The sequence below is a fragment of the Primulina huaijiensis genome, chromosome 17, assembly GCF_012295235.1.
Source record: "Primulina huaijiensis isolate GDHJ02 chromosome 17, ASM1229523v2, whole genome shotgun sequence".
NCBI classification, from domain to species: Eukaryota; Viridiplantae; Streptophyta; class Magnoliopsida; order Lamiales; family Gesneriaceae; genus Primulina; species Primulina huaijiensis.
Window position 1 is genome coordinate 8,973,856 of NC_133322.1, and position 8,326 is coordinate 8,982,181.

Here is an 8,326-nt window from a genome sequence, read left to right on the forward strand (position 1 = left end):
GCAGAAAAGTTCTTAGGAAATCTTGGCCTAAGAAACAGAAAGCATCATCTGATCTATAAAGTCTCTAGAAGGGAAATGGCAATCCCAATGGAACTTACTGGAAATAGAATGGAGATGCAATTAATTTCTTATGAAGAAATTAAGGAGTAATTACAAAAACTCAAGATAGAAGTAGCAAAGACTATGTCTTGGATTCATATTGGAGCAATCCAGATTATGATAAAAGCTACTTTCAAAGAAGGTATAGATTTACCCATTGATATTGCTATATGCGATAAAAGAATGGGGAACCTTCAAGATTAAGTACTAGGGACTATCTCAGGAAATCTCTGTGCAGGAAAAATTGTAGGAGTAATCTATCCAAGGATAGCCTACAATTTGGCAGATCGAGATTTCAGTCGAGCCTTGACATTACATCAAAATTTCAAGGAAAAAAGGCTGATGAAGGAAGGTAATAAACCATATTCTATTACTTATCAGATTTCATATGCTGTATCTAATACACATCATTCAGAATTGTTTATTAGAAATGAGTTCACTGAAATACCTGAGATATTTAGAAAATTTGCTCAGGCAATTTATCCAGAAAGAATTGAATTCCCTGTAATACAGGAAACAGATATCCAAATAAAAGACAAACCGATTCTACAAAAGAATCAGAGTCTTAGATTGGAATCAAGAAGACTATCTTTTCAAGGAGATAGAATTACAAGCTACAGATGGGGAAAAACCCCTGTCCAAGAAACCCAACAGGAGCGAAAAAGCTTTTCAACAATAGGAAAGCTTAGATGCCCAGAAGGGTGGAAGGAAATCGAAATAGTATTTGATATTACAAAACAAAGGAATCACTTTCCTTGTAATACTATCTACTATTTAGAGCAACCTATGATAGGAACTTACCAAGGAATTATCAAAGTTGGAAAATTGGAAGTTCATATCACAGGAATTCCAGGAAAAGAATCAGATCAACTGATTCTTGGACTAGAGTTTATCGAGGAACATAAACCTTGGAAACGTCTAGAATATGGAATGTAGTTTATAGCAGAAGATAAAATGTGGAAAATCCAATGACCACAAGTCCATTCTCCATATATATTCCGGTAGGAATGTTATATGAACAATATAAGGCATAATATTTTGCTGCTTATATTGATTCAGGTGCTGTCATTTGTACAGCAAAAAGAGGAATTTTTCCAAATAATATGGAAGAAAAACTACCTAAGATTGCTGGAAGAGATTTTTCCAAAAGAATCTTAATCTTATGTAAAGGGATTAAGATGACTGAAATCATGATTGGCGATGCTGGGAAAACACCTTGGTACAAGGTGAAGACACCACCAATTTATTTTCATGATACAGGATCTGACATTTTACTAGGAAACAATTTCCTACAAATGTTCAAGTCCTATACTCAAGAAAATGAGACTAGAAGATTTGTGTTTACAACTCCTTTTAACCAGAAAATCATAGTCCAGAGACTCAGAGAGGCATTTTACAGAAAATTGCTAATCCAGTTCGCAGCAAGCGTGGTGATTCAGGACAACTTCTGAACCCAAAAATGAAAGATTCTAGAAGGTTTGGAGAAACAATGCTCCAATTGAGAGCAGATAAAATACTCCAACCAGAAGATATGGAATACCTTAAGATAACTCTGCATAAGAATGAAGTAGAGTTTGAATCTAAGGTGTCTTTGGAAGATGTCAAGAAAAGGATCAAAGAAAATTACAATGAAGATCTTTTGGCATGGTGGGACAGAAATCAACTCAAAGCTTGCCTTAAAATTAAGGAAGACAAAGATTATGAATTTGTCCGATGCAAGCCTATCCCAATGAATATCATTGATCAAAGGGATATGCAGATTATAATCAAGGAACATTTGGACCTTGGTTTAATCAAAGCAGGAATGTCACCATATAGCAGTCAAGGTTTTCTGGTAAGAAATCATGGTGAGATAAAACGAGGAAAAGCCAGATTAGTTATTAATTATCAAGAAATTAATAAGATTCTGGAGTTTGATGGGTATTTTATACCTAATAGAAAACATCTAATAAGTTGCATACGCAATGCTAAGATATTCTCTAAGTTCGATTGTAAGTCCGGATTTTATCAGATTCGGATGCAGGAAGAAAGTAAAAAATTCACAGCTTTCTCCACACCTCAGGGACATTATATTTGGGAAGTATTACTAATGGGATTGGCTAATTCACCCCAGATATTTCAAAGAAAGATGGATAATCTTTTTAAAGATTATTTTAAATTTATGTTTGTTTATATTGACGATGTTTTAGTAGCATCTAAAGATATGAATGAACATGTTAAAAATTTAGAGATTTTCTCTAATGTTTGTAAAAAAGAAGGACTGGTTTTATCTGAAAAGAAAGCAGTCATTGCTACAAGAAAGATTGAATTCATTGGAATTGAAATCGATGAATCAGGAATTATTCTGCAAGAACACATAGTGGAAAAAGTGCAGAATTTTCAAGAAAGTCTCAAAGAGAAGAAGCAACTTCAAAGTTTCTTAGGAGTTGTTAATTTTGCTGGGAAGTTTATCAAGAATCTAGCAAAACACAGGAAAGTGTTTAGTCCATTATTGAAAAAAAATGCTAGATTTATATGGACGAATGAACACACAAAGGGACTATGCCAATTAAAGGAGATTTGTAACAATCTTCCAAAAATGGCTATTCCTCAAGAGGAGGAGATTTGGTATTGTATACCGATGCCAGTGATCATTGGTGGGCAGCAGTTCTTACTAAGCTCACACCAGATGGAGAACAACCATGCAGGTATTGTTGTGGTTTATTCTCAGATGCAGAGGCCATCAGATGACATATCAACGAGAAAGAATTTTATGCAGTAAAAAAGGCTTTTGAGAAATGACCATTATTTTTACTTGCAATGAAATTGACTTTGAAAGTTGATAACACACATGTTAAAGCTTTCTTAAGGAATAAAATTGAGTCTAAACCTGAGGAAGCCAGATTATTAAGATGGCAAGTATTATGTCAAAATTACATTTTTGATATTGTAATAATTAAATCTCATGAAAACATTCTTGCAGATTTTTTAACAAGATATGGATAGCATTGACATTGATGCTATTATCAAGATGCAGAGGCATTTGAGGGAACACCTTGAAATGCTTCAAACCGAGTTTAACAAGTTAGCCGTAAACGCAGAAGTTGCGGGAAGGCTACAACAAGCTGATAAGAGAATTGTCTCTGATCGAATCACATGATGTTTACAGGCGTATACTCAGCTATGGTCTGTAATGCAAAGGCCTATCCTCCAAGGCATTTAGAAACCATTGGTTTCCCAAATGGAGAGTTTTCAAGTACAGGACTCTATACCTGGAGCAGGGGATTTAAATACCCCTAGCACAAGTGTTAAGTCGGGATCATATCCAGATGAGTCGGCTGAAACAAAAATTGAGACTCCAGATCCTTATCTCGAGTCCTCAAGTCAACCCTTCATTTCGGGGATTGAAGAGGGAGAGATCAACCTTAGGCCTCAAACTGACAAAGGCAAAACTAATGTTGGTACTAATGAAGCTGCAATTTCTCCATTTCAGGTTTACCAACAAAATTGAGAGAAATTAAAGACAAGAATTGGCATTAACCCAGCTACCAATCGGGTTGATGTTTCAGGAAAATATCCTAGGATATGGATGAAACCCAATTCATATCCCAAGGAGGTCAAAGCCTGGTATGAATTCGGGGCTCTTGCCTCATTTTATACCACATCACCCAGCTTTCCAGAAATTTTAGGACTACCCAAATGGATTCAAGAAGCTGTTCATGAAACTTGGGCGAATAATAATTATTTATCCAGAGGAGATGTTTTGGAGCTATACTTCTTCAGTACAGCACCAGAACCCACAGGGAAAGGATCACATGAAGCCTTTCATTTTATCAAGTTAAGGAGGCCAGATACAAATATTCCGAAATTTATCAAGGACCCTCCGACAGAAGAAACACCCCTGGTTGCTTCAATAACTGAAGGCGACATCTCAACCAGAAGAGCTTGGGGTATATGGGTCTGTCTTACAGAGATGGACAAAGTCAAGTTTCCATTTAAGTTTTATCAAAATTCTTTAAATGGATCATTCCTGTTAAATACAATGACAGGAAAAACCACAAGTTTTGCAGAAGAATTATTTGAAAAGAAAAGAAATCTTCTGTGAAACAGCAAGCTGCCGGCCAGTAAAGAGACTCGCCGAAAGTTCTGTAATATGGCACATATAGGAAGATGGTCAGAAAACATCTGTCCTGAATGCCAGAATCAGAAAGAACCGGAGTTTGGTAAAGGTTTCAAACCGAGATCTGATCGGAAACATTTTGCCAAAACAAGGACAAGTGGGGAAGGACCACAATCACATTTTCCTCGAGGTAACAAAAAGCCAAAGATTCCTTGACAAAATTAAAAGGGACAGGGGACCAAACCCACTAAGAAAAGAAGGACCACCATGTGAGTGGTGAATGACTCAAGGACCACTAATAATAGGTGGTAAAGGACAAAGTAACATTGGATACCTTATCTTTAATAAAGGGAATCCAATGAATAACAGCAAGAAAACTGGTCCCGAAAATTGTACATATAAATAAGAACAAATGGAACCAGTAATTCACACCAGAAACGAAACTTAAGAATATATTTCACATATCTAAAAGTTTCTAAGAGAAGAATCAAGAAATATAGAGATCAGCTGGAACCTCTCCGATATATAATTAAACATTACAAAGAAAAAGGAGCCGAGATTTCAGTAGATATCCTACAAGCTCATCTCTACTGGTATTGTAGAGAAATAAAAGAAGAAGAGAAGTTGATTTCTAGATTAATGATCTAGAAAAAGACATTTCAAATGGAGGGACCACCTCAATGGACCACTCAACCACTACATGGTCCATATGCAAGCTGTAAAGGCTTATCAAGATTTGAAGTCCGAGTTTCAAATCCGAAGAAGCCTTCTATAAATAAGGTCAGAAGAAGGAAGTGAAGATCATCGAACATTTTTCTCATTTCTTTCAAAATCAATTGTAATATATCTCTTTCTAGTTAATGTGTTTTTCAAGTTCGGCTACTATAAGTAGCTAAACAAGTTTCTCCTCCTCTACAGGAGGTTTCAATGTAAAAATAAATGTTTGTGTTTGAATAAAGAGATCTTTGCTCTTAGCCACTCTCATGTATTATTTTCAAAATTTTATCTTATACTGTACACCTTAAGGTAGGAAAACAAATTAAGGTTGTGCTAAGTACTGCTGAAGGAATCTGTGTCAGTAACCATCGGTTGCGATCATGTGGTTGGACTGTGAGGAGCAGTTCGTAAAATACGGTGGATATAACCCGGTGGCACTCTGGTCAAAGAGGTATACGATTTAATTTATTTTACGGAAGCATGATGGGCCATTATTTAGAAAAGAAAAAATCAATTATTTAAAAATTAGGTTTGAGGGGTATTTTGGAAAATTGGGTATCAAAACCAAATTTGATAAAATTTGGGTACTGAATCACAAGTTGCCCTTGATTTAAAGTCTTGCTTTTTCATGAACACAAAAACTCCTGTGAGACAATCTCAAGAGTCAATTTTGTGAAACAGATATTTTATATAGGTCATCTACGAAAAAGTATTAATATTTATTGTAAATATGGACATGATTGATCCGTCTCACGAATAAAGATCCGTTAGACCGTATTATGAAAGACCTACTCTTTGGGGAATGTCTAATATATAGAGATTCAAAAGGGATTTGAATTTTAATCAAATCAAGACATTTGAGACTAGATTTTTGAAAATTTATTTGGCAAAGGTACTGTTAGGGATGGGCAATTGGGTACTAGTACCCAACTCGATATTTTTAAGAAGCCGGGTTTAGCACCGAAAGTGAGTTTTATATGTTTGGTCGGTGATCAATAGGATAAGTTCTACCTGATATTTGATCGAGTACCCCATATATATAATTAAATATACACAAAACTCATGTGATACGATCTCACGTGTCAATTTTGTGAAAAAGATATTTTATATGAGTAATCCACGAAAAAGTATTATTTTTTATGTCAAATATATTAATTTTTATTTTAAATATGGATAGGACTGATCCGTCTCACAAATAAAAATTCGTGAGACCGTCTTATGAAAGATCTACTCTTAAATATAATAACAAGTCTTGTTTTCCAAACCAATTTATGAAATATTAAGCATATATTTCATCCAATAAAAAATAAAAATCATGTCTTTAAAATTTAATTAACTACTAATTTTTCATGATTTATTGAAGTTGTCCCCAAAATTATTGTATATTTTTTTTTCCAGATTTGAAACGTTTTTGAATTTGTTACAACACAAATATCATAGACTACTCAAACATATAAAAGTTTCTATCACAACATTGCATAAAAAATGTCATAGTAATGTTACATCCAAGTGAAAAAATTAAAAATGCAATGTTGGGGTGTATTCAATCAAGAATTTTGATGACTTTTAATGATTTTTTCAAATGATAGACTTTTATGGATTTGATAAATTTTTATTGACTTTTACAGATTCTCACAGATTTATAAACAGATTTGTGGATTCATGTAGACTTTTTTGCAATATTTTATAGACTTTTGTGAATTTTTTTTATAAGATTTTATAAATTTGTACTTAATTATAACATATTATTTTTTATTAATTTCTAATTGACATATATAACATATTCAGTTTGAAATAATTTTACAATATTTATATTAATAAATAAATTTTCTTATTTAAAAGTTAAATCATTTAATACTTACATGTGTATATATGTGGGTTTGTATGTATGTTTGTAAATTTTTTAAAATACATAAATTAATTAACCTATAACCTTGTTTTTCAATTGAAAATATACATGAGAAAAGAATATTATTTAGCATTGTGTGGATATAATTTTATATAAAAATATCATAGCTTACATATTAATTGAAAATACTAAAAAAAAATATAAGGATCTTTATGTGGGGACCCGGACGCTAATCATCTTCTTAATCGTCATTGGGATAATTGGATCAATGTAATTAATCTGGGTCTACAATTCTTTTTTTTTTTTAAATATAGTGCGGAACGTAATGGAATCAATCTAATTATACATATCAGTATAAAAGTACAAGTCTTGTACAACATACATTCATCTAAAACTAAGGTTCAACAACTAATTATCAAGTGTTCAAATCCTATTTACATCGAAGTCCGTAGTCTCCACTCTAATCACGATCTATCCTCATCTCTTGGACCCTGATCCTGTCCCACATGTTGCCATGCACACATACAAACACGACAATAGTCGGATAATTCCGGTGAGAAATACATCCCAGTATAAATCAACAAAACATGCAATCATATAATCGATATAAAAGCATGAAACAAATATCAATAACATGTATTAAATCTGAAAACATAAATCGATATAAAACTGTAAATAACTCGTGACTCTACAGTTCAGACTAGACTCATTCCTAGTCTAGGGATCCCGGTTGCCAGACGTTGGCATACTATATCGAATCTCAGTAATAGAAGTAAATCCACTCCTAATCAAACATCGATCTAAACCAAACATCTAGTGTCTTGACTTATCTGTCAAAGACTTTGGCACATCCGTCAATTACTCCTCTATGACAATGTGCAATGGGCCAGTGACTGCTATATCACAATCTGGCACCTATGTCACAAGACCAATCGTCTAAATCATGCGTTCTATAAATCAATAGAACAAGCATATCAACGCAATAAATTCGAATAACTGAAAACAATAGCAAATAAGTATGTTGTTTAGGGAAACTCAAGTTCTAACTCACTGGAGTCATTCTTCCCGGTTTAACATTGATTTATACCTTTCTTTTTGTAGTCTCGATCTCGGTCTGAAGAATAGAAGTTCTGAATTCAAGACTGTCTCTATCAATCTGAAAGGACATATCGAGAATTACAATATCAACATTCCATTCCCAATTCAATACTGAATCTGATCAATCTGAATTTAATTCAAAATCAACGGCATAACTGTACAATCCCGATATTCCCGTTAATACCATATCAACAGATATCAATTACCACTCATAACCCATATCCAATACAATCTGTAATCAATCCATAATCCAAATCTATTCAATTTCATTCTATTCAATTTCATTCAATATAATCTGAAAAATCATAAAGATTCCATAATCAATCTGTTCTTCGATCTGACTTCGATTCTACGATGTCTAGTATATCAAGAACACCATATACAGATCAAATAACAATTCCTCCAATATCATATTTTCAAATGATAACAGAACTCAATAAAACTTACGTCCAGTTGTAGCTGTC